Raw genomic sequence first — 14045 nt, 5'->3', positions numbered from 1 at the left:
AGAGTGGAATTGCTGGATCTTGTGGTAGACTGCCAGTTTCTTGAGGCATCACCATACTGATTTCTACAGTGGCTGTACAAGCTGGCACTCCCGTCAGCAGTGGAGAAGTGTTCCCCTTTCTCCACATCCTCTCCAGCATAAACTGTCATTGGTGTTTTTAATTTTAGCCATTCTGACAGGAGTAAGATGGTGTCTCAGAGTTGTTTTGATTTGCATTTCCCTGATGGCTAAGGATGTTGAACACTTTTTTTTTTTTTTGGCAGTTCTCCAACTTTATTTGACACTCAGAAGGTTAGTTCTCATCACATTGACTGTCTGTAGATTTTTGAATGTGGTAACAGGCACGTAGGTTACCAATGTGTACAGCTTGTTTGGTGAGGCCTCATCTTCATTACATTTTCTGGACAAACTTTGGCCCAGACGGCTTTATTGAGCCTGGTATCAATGCGCACATCTGGAGTCCCCATCTCCTTCATGGCAAATTTTCGGATTTCTTTGAGTGCCCGAGGAGCACGCTTCTTGAAGCCCATGCCATGGATTGGCTTGTGAATGTTGATGGTGTATTCTTGGGACACCACCTCGTTGATGACAGAATGGCCCTTCTTCTCACCACCCTTCTTTTCGGGAGCCATTCTGCCGGGCCAAGTTGGAAAAAAGCTGAACACTTTCTTATTTTAGATTCCTCTCTTGAGAATTGTCTATTTAGTTCTGTACCCCACTTCTTAACTGGATTGTTTGGTGTTTTGGAGACTAGCTTCTTGAGTTCTTTGTATATTTTGGAGATCAGCCCTCTGTCAGATGTGGGGTTGGTGAATATCTTTTCCCAGTCTGTTTTGTCTTGCTGTGTTCTTTGCCTTACAGAAGCTTCTCAGTTTCAGGAGGTCTCATTTATCAATTGTTGAGCTCAGTGTCTGTGCTACTGGTGTAATGTTCAAGAAGCGGTCTCCTGTACCTATTAATTCAAGGGTATTTCCCATTTTGTCTTCTAATAGGGTTAGTGTGGCTGGGTTTATGTTGAGGTCTTTGATCCATTTTGACTTAAGTTTTGTACATGGCAATAGGCTTGGGCCTATCTGTAGTCTTCTACATGTCCGCATCCAGTTATGCCAGCTCCATTTGTTGAAGATGTTCTTTTTGTTCCAGCATATAAACTTGGATTGTTTGTCAAAAATCAGGTGTTCATAGGTGTGTGGGTTAATATCAGGGTTCTCAACTCTATCCCATTGGTCTACCTGTCTATTTTTGTACCAATACCAAGCTGTTTTCAGGACTATAGTTCTGTAATAGAGCCTGAAGTCAGGGATGGTGATGCCTCCAGAAGTTCCTTTATTGTACAGGGTTGTTTGGCTATCCTGGGTCTTTTGTTTTTCCATATAAAGTTGAGAATTGTTATTTCAAGGTCTGTGAAGAATTGTGTTGGGATTTTGATGGGGATTGTGTTGAATCTGTAGATTGCAAGCAAAAAATTTAAGGTGACATTTAAGCAAAACATAAGTACAGTGAGGAAAGACACCTAGTGATGTGTCTTATCATCATTGGTCATGTGAAAGAGCCAAGAAAATTCCTCCCAGGCCTTCACCTTTCCCACCGAGGTGATGTGGCTATGCCAGGGAGCTCCTTTCATGTCCTTCTTTCCTTCCTTCCTTCCTTCCTTCCTTCCTTCCTTCCTTCCTTTTTAAATTTATGATTTATTGCAGAGGCCTTTTTTTCTTTTCTTTTCTTTTTAAAAAGATTTTATTTATCTATTATGTATACATTCTTGTGCCTGCATGCTAGCAGAGGGCACCAGATCTCATTCAAGGTGGTTGTGAACCAACATGTGGTTGCTGGGAATTGAACTCAGGATCTCTGGAAGAACAGTCAGTGCTCTTAACTGCTGAGCCATCTCTCCAGCCCCCATGTCCTTGCTTTCAAGTACATCCACTTATCATAGTTCATACAATTCTTTCTAGAAGGTCACTGTGTGGGAAGAACATTCTGTACTCTGCTGCATCCGAAGCTCACAATAAGTTCACAGCTTTCTTATATTTGCTGCCACAGAGGACCCTCTGATTTCCAAGCTCTTCATTAAGTGTTACAGCTCTGGAGGGAAAGGTATACTGGCCATCAGAAAGAAGGCTATACCTACAGTTCGGAAGGGAAACGTATTCTGGCTATCGGAAACCAGGCTATACCTGTAAGTGTTACAGCTTTGGAGGAGAAAGTATCCTGGCACACCTGTGTGGGTTTCATAGTAAACAAAGCAGGGAGCTCCATAGTGACACTTACCTGGTAGAAGAGGAGAAACAAGTGGTTAGAGCAAGTAGAGGAGAAAATAGCTTGAGATGTGCAAGTGTCTTAGTAAGTAGAATTGCATAGGTGCTCCAGGGAGTATGTGGGCAGCCCAAAGGGCATAGAAGATTCTTTCTTAAAAGGTCAGAGAGAATCTTCAAAGGGGTGTTGGCAACATCTGTGATTTGATAGTTTCTCTCTACAGGCTAGAACCTATTGAGTTAACAGTCAATTCTAGCCATCACAGAATGCCAATAAATACAGATTAATAAACAACCCAACAGGGTTGGGGAATGAAGCATAGCATGGAGCTTGCCTACCATTCAGGAAACCCTAAATTATATCTTTATAGCAATACATGGAGGTTCCTGGTTCTCCACTTACTGTCTGTGAGGTTTTTGTTGTTGCTGTTCTGTTCTGAGATCAAACCCAGGGCCTTTTACATGCCAGGCAAGTGCAATCCTCCTGAAGTACACCCCAAGCCCATCCATCTCCTTGTGGGTACGAAATACCATCTTTGTAAGCCCCTCGAGACATACAGTCAGGTCCCTAACCCTAGGACTCCCAACTGTCAGGTTCCACCCACATAACTCTAATTGTCCTAAAGGCTGGACCCTGCCCCCACAATGCAGAGTAACAAGCCCAATCCCTGGTCTTGAAATCCCACCAATATCCACCATGGAAAGCTTCATCCTGAAAAGTTCCACCCCCTTCCCCAAGAAATTCTATATAAGCCCTGTTCTCTGCTCAGTTCTCTGCCATTTCTTGTCCAGAGCAGAGGCAGCCACCTTCCTGGTTTTTCCCTCCCCCCAAAAATCTCTTATGTGAGGTTTGTTGTGTGGTGTGACCTTTCCATCAGAGCTGTAACACTTACAATCTTACTATGTCTCTATGTTGCTAATTATGATGAGGAACACCCCTTCATGAACACACAGGGGATTCGTATATGCTATTGTTTTCCCATCCTTAAGTTGTAACAGCTTTCTGTATATTCTAGGGATGAGTCCCTTATCAGATCTATAATTTATAAATACTTTTTTATTTGGGACTTGACTTTTGACTTTATTTCTGTGTCTTTGAAGGACAAGTTTTAATTTTGATGAAATACAAAGGAACACTTTTCTTTTATCATTTGTGCTTTTGATGTCTTATCTAAGAATATGTATATTTTTTTACTCTGTGGATAAGGTGAAGTTCTTTTCTATTTTCAATGTGTTTGTAGCTCCAGCTCTTACGTTTCTGTCTACAATCCATTTTCAGTTGACTTTTCTGAAGGCTATGAAGTAAAGCACTAATCATTCTATATGGGGGCAGCCTACTGTTCTGGCACCATTGCTTGAAGAAGTTAAAAAAAAAAAGTTAAAAACCTCCTTGTGCTGGTGAGAGGACACAGGGGAAAAGCTCTTTGCCAATCTTGATAATTGGAGCTTTATCCTGAGGACTCGAACTGTGGAAATAAAAAACTGACTTCTTAGCCGGGGCAGGGGTGGCACACGCCTTTAATCCCAGCACTAGGGAGGCAGAGGCAGGTGGATCACTGTGAGTTTGAGACTAGACTGGTCTACAAGAGCTAGTTCCAGGACAGCCTCCAAAGCCACAGGGAAACCCTGTCTTGAAAAAAACAAAACAAAACAAAAAAAACAAAAAACAAAACAAAACAAAACAAAAAAAACTGACTCCTTTAATTGTTCTCTGACACGTACCACACAGAGAGACGACAGACAGACAGACAGACGGATGGATAATTGTAAAGCAACAATACTATCCTTGTTCTCATTGAATGACCTCAGCACCTTTGTTGAAAGTCAGTCCACAATAAACACAATAGTAATATTTAGATTTGAACACATATTCATGACTTTGCACATTCTGATAATTAGTACTTTCTGTTGGTTTGTCTATTAACATTATCATACATTACATTTGCTATTTATTTGAACATCACAAGAAAATGTTAATCTTGTATTATACAGTCTATGTTCATTTGGGTTTACAATTGCCATGCTTGTGTTCTCTTAATAGCTTCTTGTTTTTAACAATTTCTATTATTGCATTGTGTGTGTGTGTGTGTGTGTGTGTGTGTGTAAAAGTGTGTGCACACATGTAGGACAACTTTTTTGAGTTGGTTCTCTCCTCCCACAATGTGGATTTCTAACTGAAACTCAGTTTATCAGACTATAAGTGCCTGTACCCACTGAGCTAGTTCATAGGCTTGTTTTTTGAGACCTCCTATCTAGAATAATTTTCTTTCTTTCTTTCTTTCTTTTTTTTTTTTTTTTTTTTGGTCTAGAGGACACAATTTAGTATTTTTACAGGCATCTACAAATTGCTTTTGCTGAAAACACTGACTTCTCACTTCCCTCAAGCTGACTGAGGGCAGGAAGAATGCTGGGCTTCTTGATCTTCATTTTGTTTGTTTGTTTATTATTTATTATGTATATAGTGTTCCACCTGCATGTATGCCTGCAGACCAGAAGAGGGCACCAGATCTTGATGGATGGTTGTGAGCCACCATGTGGTTGCTGGGAATGAACTCAGGACCTCTGGAAGAGCAGACAGTGCTCTTAACCTCTGAGCCATCTCTCCAGCCCCTTGGTCTTCATTTTGTTTCTGTCTCTCTTATTTTGAGTTTGTTCCCCCTCAACATTTCATGTAGGAATGTTAATCATTTTCAGATCATCTAGTTAAGGCTTGTTAGTCCTAACGTTACCTAAGCTGTCTTACTGTTACTGTTCTGTTGCTGTGAAGAGACACCATGGCAAAGACAACTTGTAAAAGCAAGAGCTTAATTGGGGGCCTGCTTACAGTTTCAGAGGGTGAGTCCATTATCACGGTGATGGGGAGCATGGCAGCTGGCAGGAAGGCATGGTGCTGAAGCAGTAGCTGAGAGCTCACATCTGATGAGAGAGAGAGTGAGGAAGGGAAAGAGGGAGAGAGAGAGAGGAAGGAAGGGAGAGAGAGAGACGGGGAGGGGGAGAGAGGGAGAGGAAGGGACTCAGAGGAAGGGAGGGAGGGATGGAGGGAGGGAGGGAGCAAGGGAGGGAGAGACAGGGAAGAGAGAGAGAGAGAGAGAGAGAGAGAGAGAGAGAGAGAGAGAGAGAGAGAGAGAGAGAAGAAGAGGGGGAGAGAGGAGATTGGACCTGGCCTGGACTTTTGAAATCTTGAAGTCCACTCCCAGTGACACACCACCTCCACCAAGGTCACACCTCCTAATTTTTCCTAAACAGATTCACAAACTGGGAACTAAGCATTGAAACCTATCAGCCTATAGGGGCCATTCTTATTCAAACCACCACTCCTTCCCAAAGGCAGATGATTATGTCTAGAGCCTAAGCTGGAAACAGTGCAAAATCAGTCATGAATATTAGGCCATCAAGAAGCTCATTGTAGGTAAAGGCACTTGCCACTAAGCCAAAAGACCTGAGTTCTATCCTCTAGATGCACTTAGTGGAAGGAGAGAACTAACTCCAAGTTGTCTTCTGCCCTCCACACATGTGCTGTGGTATGTGCACACTAATCTGTACATGAAAGCACACATACACAAGTAACTTTGTTTAAAAAAAAAACTGGCTGGGTGGTGGTAGTACATGCTTTACTCTCTACACTCTGGGGGGGGGGGTGGGCAGTACAGGCCAGCCTGTGAGTTCAAGGTCAGCCTTGTCTATAGAGCAAGTTCCAGGACAGTCTCCAAAGCTACTAAGAAACCCTGTCTAGAAAAAAAAATAATAAAGAAAGAAGAGAAAAAGGAAAACTTAAAAAGAGGGGCTGGAGAGATGGCTGGACAGTTAAGAGTACTGGCTGCTCTTCTGGAGGACCTAGGTTTGACTCCCAGTATCCACATGGTGGCTCACAACCATTTGTAACTAACTCCAGTTTCAGGGGGATACAGCGTCCTCTTTTGGCTTCTGTGAACACTAGCTATGCATGTGGCTCACAGATACACAGGCAGATAAAACACTCCTACACATAAAATAAAAAGATATGAATATTTATTTTTTTCCTTCTGAAAAACTTATGTCTACTCTGGTTCTTAGAGAATTTAATTTTTGGTGCCCCACTAGAATTAGAAATATTTTCCATGGTAACAATTCTTTCCAGTAAAGTCCCAAGACTATGACGTTGGCCAACAGAAGAATGTCCTGAGACCATGATGTTGGCCAACAGAAGAATGGGGTCTTTTGACTCATCCATGCTTCCATGGCCACACCTACAGCATATATATATATATATATATATATATATATATATATATTAAACTGACTGTTAAGCATCTTTAAAATATTATCAACCTCAATCATGCTCTCCTGAGTGGGCCTACAAACCTTGGTGCCAATGATGCCAGTTTTGGTGGTACATTTCCACAGCTCCAAGTCCACCATCTCACCTAATTCACTCTGCACATCCAGACTGTGCCAACTACCTCCATTTACAAGCATGAGGAAAGGAACCAGCATGGCACCCCATAGTAACAGTGCTGTACCCCTGATTTAAAGGGGCCAGAGCCTACATAAATGGAAGCAGAGAGAAGACAAGGCTGGAAAACCCAGGGGCCCCTCTGCTTCCTGGTTGGGATGGCTCTGTTCTGCCACACGGTCACCACCATGATGGACCAACACTGATGAAATTGAACTAAAACACATCTTAACTCCCTTTTCTTCTTTCTTTTTTTTTTTTTTTTTGGAGGGGGTGCTGGAGATCAAGCTGCCATTTTCCCTATTAAGTTAGTTTTCTCAGGCATGTTGAGACAGTGACAATACAGAAAACCAATTAGCATGTGGAGGAAGATTTATACCTCTTTTAGCTTTGTACTATATTTTTTTTTTCCTCAGAGAAACATTATTTGACTCATAGTTTAACCAAAGAATAGAACTGGGTGATGGGGAATGTACTGTATATGTTTATCTTATTGATTGTTAAATAAAATAGTTTGGTCAATGAGACAGCAAGTTAGACGGGACTAGAAGTCAAAGAGGGTTCTGGGAAATGTAGTAGAGAAGTGGTGATCCAGGCAGGAAGTAACATAGCAAGGAGATTCATATTTAAAGAAGAAGAAATAGGAAGCATCCCTCTTTTTCCCCTTGCTCCTCCAGCTGCACAATGTGATCCACCGACAAGGAGGAACGCCAATAAGGCGTCTGATAAGATAAGTCTTATAAAATATATAGGTTTAACAGATGAGAATCCTAGTCATTGGCCAAGCAGCTTTGAACCTAACACAAATTTCTGTGTATTCATTTGGGCCTAACTCGGGCGGGCGGCTGGCATAAAGCGCACATGTGGCAATGGGGCACAGCAGCTTTTGGAGGAAAGATTTATCGTAACAGCTGGGGGTGTAGCTCATTGGTATAGTGTGAACTTAACATGCACAGGTCTTGGGTTCAATCTGCACCAGGACTAAGTATCATTTTCAGAAGAACTGTTTTGGAAGATATACACAAAGTTTTAACAAAGTACCTTCTGCTGGAGTTTTGTTTTTATGCTTTTTTTTTTTTTTTGGTTTTTCGAGACAGGGTGTCTCTGTGTAGCTTTGGAGCTTATCCTGGCATTGGCTTCATAACCAGGCTGGCCTTGAATTCACAATCTGCCTGCCTCTACCTCCTGAGTGCTGGGATTAAAAGAGTGCACCAACAATGCCCGGTTTCTGATGTTTTTTTTTTTTTTCCCCATTTTTTATTTGAATTAGAAACAAGATTGTTTTACATGTCAATCCCAGTTCCCTCTTCCTCCCCTCCTCCCCTACTATGCCCCCCAACTAAAACCCTACCTATCTCATATCCTTTCTGCTCCCCAGGGAGGGTGAACCCTTCCCTAGGGGGGTCTTCAGAGTCTGTCATGTGCTTTAGAATAGGGCCTAGGCCCACCCCCATGTGTCTTGGCTCAAGGAGTGGCCTTCTTTGTGGAATGGGATCCCAAAGTCCATACCTGTGCTAGGGATAAGTACTGATCTACTACAGAAGGCCCCATGGTTTCTGAAGCCTCCTCACTGACACCCAGGTTCCTGGGGTCTGGATCAGTCCCATGCTGGTTTCCCAGCTATCAGTCTGTCCCCCTCATTCAGGTCAGTTGTTTCTGTGGGTTTCACCAGCCTGGTCTGGATCCCTTTGCTCATCACTCCTCCTTTTCTTCTGTGGCTGCCTGCACCACAACTAACAAGTATCTGTGAAAGCCTGGAGATTTGGATGAACATCAAGACACCTGGTCCTTTTCTGGGAAAATGTCTCTCACCTATATAAACAAACCCCATGGAGGCTGGGTCTCAATACTCTGCAACTGGATTCCAGTTCAGTTCAGTGATTGGCAGTGGGTGTCTGTCTGCTGGAGTTTTAAGAGACTAATAATCTATAGTAAAAGGCTTTCTGGGGGCTGATCTCAATATCTGAGAAAAATAAAAAACAAATTGATAATAATCAGTAATATTGTATATTACCTTTTCAGTTTATTACATTTTATTTTTATATACTTAAAGAACCATAATTATATATTCTGGGTGTTCACTAAATATAAATTGAATGCTGCATATTTTTCAGAAATCTTATTGTTACTGTCTAGGAAATATAAAAGGGTCTGTTTACTTACTTTTACATTACATAACTACATGATAAGACATCATTCCCCCTGGGAATTTGGTTTGCTTTTGATAAAGGTGCATGTATTCTTAGACTTAAGAATACATTCTACACTTTTCACCCACCTCTTTAGATTATACATTAGGGTCAAAGACAAAGATACAGCTAACAGTGAAGTATTGTTTTGTCCTGTTTGGTCCAGTTGTGCTTGCAGCTCCCAGTGCCATCATAGACAGGGCTAACAGTCCCATCACCAAATTAAAACATTCCCAACTACATACCATTAGCATCAACATGATACTAATCTATTTTATTTTGTTTATTTATTTGATTTTTATTTTTTCACGACAGGGTTTCTCTGTGTGTAGCTCCAGCTCTTCTGGAACTCACTCTGTAGACCAGACTGGCCTCAAATTCACAGAGATCCACCTGTCTCTGCCTCCCAAGTACTGGGATTAAAGGTGTGTGCCACTATGGCCAGGCAATCCATTGTATTTTTAAAATAAATTTTATCAAATTATAAGAGCAAAAGTTTTTGTTATGTGGGCTCTGTGTTTCAATTGGTTGAATCCTCATGCTAAACACATTGTTTCTGAAATGCAACAATTCATCAATAATTGAAAATAAAACACTGTGTACTAAATATCAGCAATATTGAAAGTTAAAACATACAACACTGATGTGTAGCATATATTTCCTTAGCGCTGGTTTGAACAATTTTATCTCTTAGCTGAAACAAACCTGATGGTCATAAATAAAAAACCAGATGTATGTATAATCATTATTTACTTGAGGATTATATTCAGATTTTTTTTCTTTCCTGGATTTTAACTTCCAATTAGTAGGGATGCTGTTCCATATTTATTTTTATGAAATAACCCCAGATTAGTTTTTTTAAATATATGTATTTTTAGATTTATTTATTTATTATGTATACAGTGTTCTGCTTACCAGCCAGAAGACAACACTAGATCTCATTACAGATGGTTTGTGAGCCACCATATGGTTGCTGGGAATTGAACTCAGGACCTCTGGAAGAGCAGCCAGGGCTCTTAACCTCTGAGCCATCTCTCCAGCCCTGTCCCCAGGTTAGTTTTAAGAGCATGCTTCAGTTTGGATTTGTTTGGTAAATTAAGCACTTTCTCCCACGAAGACTCAGCATTCGTGCTACAAGTGGGAAGAATAGGAAGTGAGGAAAAATGTCTATTGTTTATTCATCTATATCAAAGCTTTTTTACTTGAAGGTCATAATCCATGGCTGTCATGCAGCTTCAGCTAAACATCCCACAAATGAAACCATTTCAGCAGACAGGTCACAGGGCCAACAGAACCAACTCCTGTTGTTAATGCATCCCTCATCTTGTACTGGGAGGTAGGTCAAGATTTTCACAGACTGTTAGGCAAGAGCTAAGATAAAAGCCAGCCACAGGTTGGAGCCAGATACAGACAGTGACACATGGAAGTCAACCTGGTCTAGGAAAGTAAAGCAGAAGCAGAACCAGGGATTAGCAAAGAACAGAGACCATGTTTTCCAATAACAATGAAAACCGATCGAGATGGATAGAAGAGAGAGTCCTACAGAAAATTCTGATTACATCAACTTGAGCTAAAAGAATGAAACTAGGGGAAAACATAAGAGAGATCTTTGTAGAATCTAATAAAGATGTGCTGTGTAGTCTGATTTCCAATTTCCAATGATCTCAAAGACAGGCTGCTCCATACACCCACGCGCGTGGACGTGTGTGTGTGTGTGTGTGTGTGTGTGTGTGTGTGTGTGTGTGTGTGTGTGTAATGCAGGGCCTTGTTTACACTAGGAAAATGCTCTACCATTGACCTCCTTGTTTAGCCCTCAAACCTGATTTTTTTTAATTTTTATTTTATGTGCCTTGGTATTTTGCCATGGGTGTTGGGTCCCCTGGAACTTACAGACAATTGTGAAGTGCCATGTGGGTTCTGGGAATTGAACCCAGGTCCTCTGGAAGAACAGTCTGTGTTCTTAACCCCTGAGCCAGCTTTGCAGCCCCGAACCTGATTTTTTTTTCCAATCCTGATTTTTGATAGAGGCTAACATTAGATTGAGTGGTCAAGTACTTTGATTCTCTTCCTTAAACATATGCACCATCCATCCATATTTTAAATGCACTCAGATGTTTGCACAAGTGCTCAGCCAGGAAGCACGAGAATGGGTGTAAATCTGTCTCTATTATCAGGAAACAACTCAGGGCACATAACTTGCCAGCAATAAGTCAGTAGAGTCCTATTAGTCTCGAGTTATGAACAGTGGGAATTGGCCCATTCACAAAGGCTCTGCCGATGGCTCTTTCTAAATGTAGGAAAACATTTATCACCTTTCCTGGGACCAGTGGGATTACCAGCCCTGACTTCAGATAGGTGGATAAACAAACCTTAGCCCCAGTGGAAACTGTTTCTTCCACATCAGGACCTCACAGCTAATTTTACCTGGGAACGTCTAATGGATTACCCATATTTGCTTATTTGCTTTTCTCGTTTGTCTGCTTCACATACATCAGGGCTAATGAGGAGCTCCTAACAGTTTTCTCCATGAAGGAGTTTCAAATACTATTTGCCTTGTTAGTCAGGACTAATGACCTCACTGGCAGAAAGGGCTGCCAGTGGGTTTAGTTATTGCTTTGTTAGGACAAGGAATCGAATATCTAATGACAACTACTTCTTAGTTAGGGTTTCTATTGTTGTGAAGAGACACCATGACCACAGCAACTCTTATAAAGGAAAACATTTAATTGAGGTGGCATCTTACAGTGTCAGAGGTTCAGTTCATTATCATCATGGTGAGGAGCATGAAGGCAAGCAGGTAGACATGGTTCTGGAGAAGCAGCTGAGAGTCTTAAATCTTGTAGACAACTGAGACACTGGGCAGTATCCTGAGCATAGGAAACCTCAAAGCCCACCCCCACAGTGACACACTCACTCCAACAAAGCCACATCTACTAATAGTGCCACTTTTCCTATGAGATTTTTTTGGAGGGGGCAATTACATTCAAACTACAACAACTTGTGTAGGAGTGGGAATAAAAGACAAGTTATGGCTATGCCAAGAGATACAATTTCACATGTTCTAACCACTAAAGTCATAACATTGGCAGTAAAAACCATTGGTAGTTTTAATATATCTATCTACTTCGTGATTATATACAATTCTATACAATTTCTGAGAATGCAATGATATAGAAAATTGAATGCATAAGAAAGACATTTGTAATTTATGCAGATTTAAGTCCTAGAGTATTGACTTGCAAATAGACTAGTTCCACCACTTACAATGTATATAGAAATAATACGTTTTATTCCTGGATAATTATCTACTCCATTAGTCTAAGAGATATTCATCTGAAAGCCTTACTGCAATATAACCAAGAAATAGGAAGTGTGTGTGTGCACATGTGTAGAAGATCTGTGACAAATAAAATAAGGTACAATATTAGTGGTAATGAAAATAATAAACTTTACCCAGAAGACATTTACCTTTCAGATTTTCAATCAGTTCCTGTTTTCCTTGTGTGTGACAGCATGGAAACAATACTATAAGAAGAAAGGCAAGTGGCGGGTAACAAGTGTGATGATATTAGCACAAGGGGGTTGGGGAAATGGCTCAGTCACTAAAGCACTCACCACATGGGCATTAAGACTTGAGTTGGAGGGGTTGGAGACCTGGCTTGGCAGTTAAGGACACTGGCTGTTCTTTCAAAGGACCTGGGTTCAATTCCCAGCACCTACATGGCAGTTCACAACTGTCTGTAACTCCAATTCCAGGGGATCTGATTCTGTCATACAGGCACACATGCAGGCAAAACCCCAATGTACATCAAATAAGTAAAGAAATCTTAAAAAAAGAAAGACTTGTGTTTGAATGCCCAGAGCCCTGTAAAGTTGGATGTAGTAGTGTATAATCCCAGCACTCCTATGATGAGATGATGGTGGAAATGGGAGAATCCCCAAATGCTCTTGGATCAGCTAGCTTGGTATAAGCAGCAGCAAACAAGAAAGAGACCCTGTCTCAGACAAGGTAAAAGCCAGAGGACCAACAACACCCACAGCTAGCTTCTGCCTCCACATGCTCACTGTGGCATCAACACACACACACACACACACACACACACACACACACGCACCGTAAGTAAAAAATAAAATCTTTTTTTTTTTTTTTTTCCTGAGACAGGGTTTCCCTGTGGCTTTGGAGGCTGTCCTGGAACTAGCTCTTGTAGACCAGGCTGGTCTTGAACTCATAGAGATCCGCCTTCCTCTGCCTCCCGAGTGCTGGGATTAAAGGCATGCGCCACCAATGCCCGGCAAAAAATAAAATCTTAAAAAAAAAAAAAAAAGGTCTGGATCCCATCCTGTGTGCCATTTCTTGTTTGGTTGGTTCGTTCTGGTGGAAGCCAGCTGCCACATCTTGAGCCGCTCTAGAAAGAGATCCACATGGCAAATGGCTGTTGAAGACTTCTAGACAACAGCTTATAGGCCCACAGTCCAAAGAGCCTCCAAGGAGCTAAATCTTCTACAAAAAGTGATGAGTGTTTTCAGACTCCCTCTGAGATGATGTCTGCCCTAATAATGGTTTGTGGTCTTGTTGTTATGCACTCATCTCATGCCTGCTCAGCTTCTTGGTCCATGGTCAGGACAGTGATCTTTAGCTGCTAAGTTCTATTGTAATTTGCAATGCAGCAATGAAAAATCAATGCAGAAGGCAAGGTGTAAAACAGATTGATAACTTAAGAAGACAAGATAGTTGGAAAGTACTTTTGCTGTTTATAGGTCATAGAAATTTGAGTGTTTTATATGCTGAAGAAAGCAAAGAAAATTTAAAAACAAAGCAAAAAGAATGAACTTTGGAAGAGCAAAAGGAGACAAGAGGGATACAGTGCTCTTCTCCTGCAAGCCTGCTCTGTGGATACACTGTCAACAGCCTGAGGGGCCCATCTTCTGAAGCCCGCTGGATGGAGCATTCCTGTGACCTCAGCACATGGATCCCTGCACATGAAAAGGTAGGATTACAAGTTTGAGACAATCCTGGGTATCACAGTAAGACCCTGTTGAAAGAAAGGGAGGGAAGGAAGGAAGGAAGGACGGAGAGATGGACTTACTTCAGGTTCCTCCTCATAGCTACCTAATCAAAACTTGGCAACTCCCACACACTGACCCAGAGCCCAAGTGAACAGAATAGATTCA

The 14045-nt window shown here is 41.5% G+C and overlaps 1 pseudogene; it reads right to left on the bottom strand.

Moving 5' to 3' along the window:
* Positions 1–258: 258 nt before the first annotated feature.
* Positions 259–677, bottom strand: LOC100769816 (annotated as a pseudogene).
* Between the last annotated feature and the right edge of the window lie 13368 nt (positions 678–14045).

This window comes from Cricetulus griseus, chromosome 2, assembly GCF_003668045.3.
Source record: "Cricetulus griseus strain 17A/GY chromosome 2, alternate assembly CriGri-PICRH-1.0, whole genome shotgun sequence".
NCBI classification, from domain to species: Eukaryota; Metazoa; Chordata; class Mammalia; order Rodentia; family Cricetidae; genus Cricetulus; species Cricetulus griseus.
This window is presented reverse-complemented; position numbering and strand designations above follow the sequence as displayed.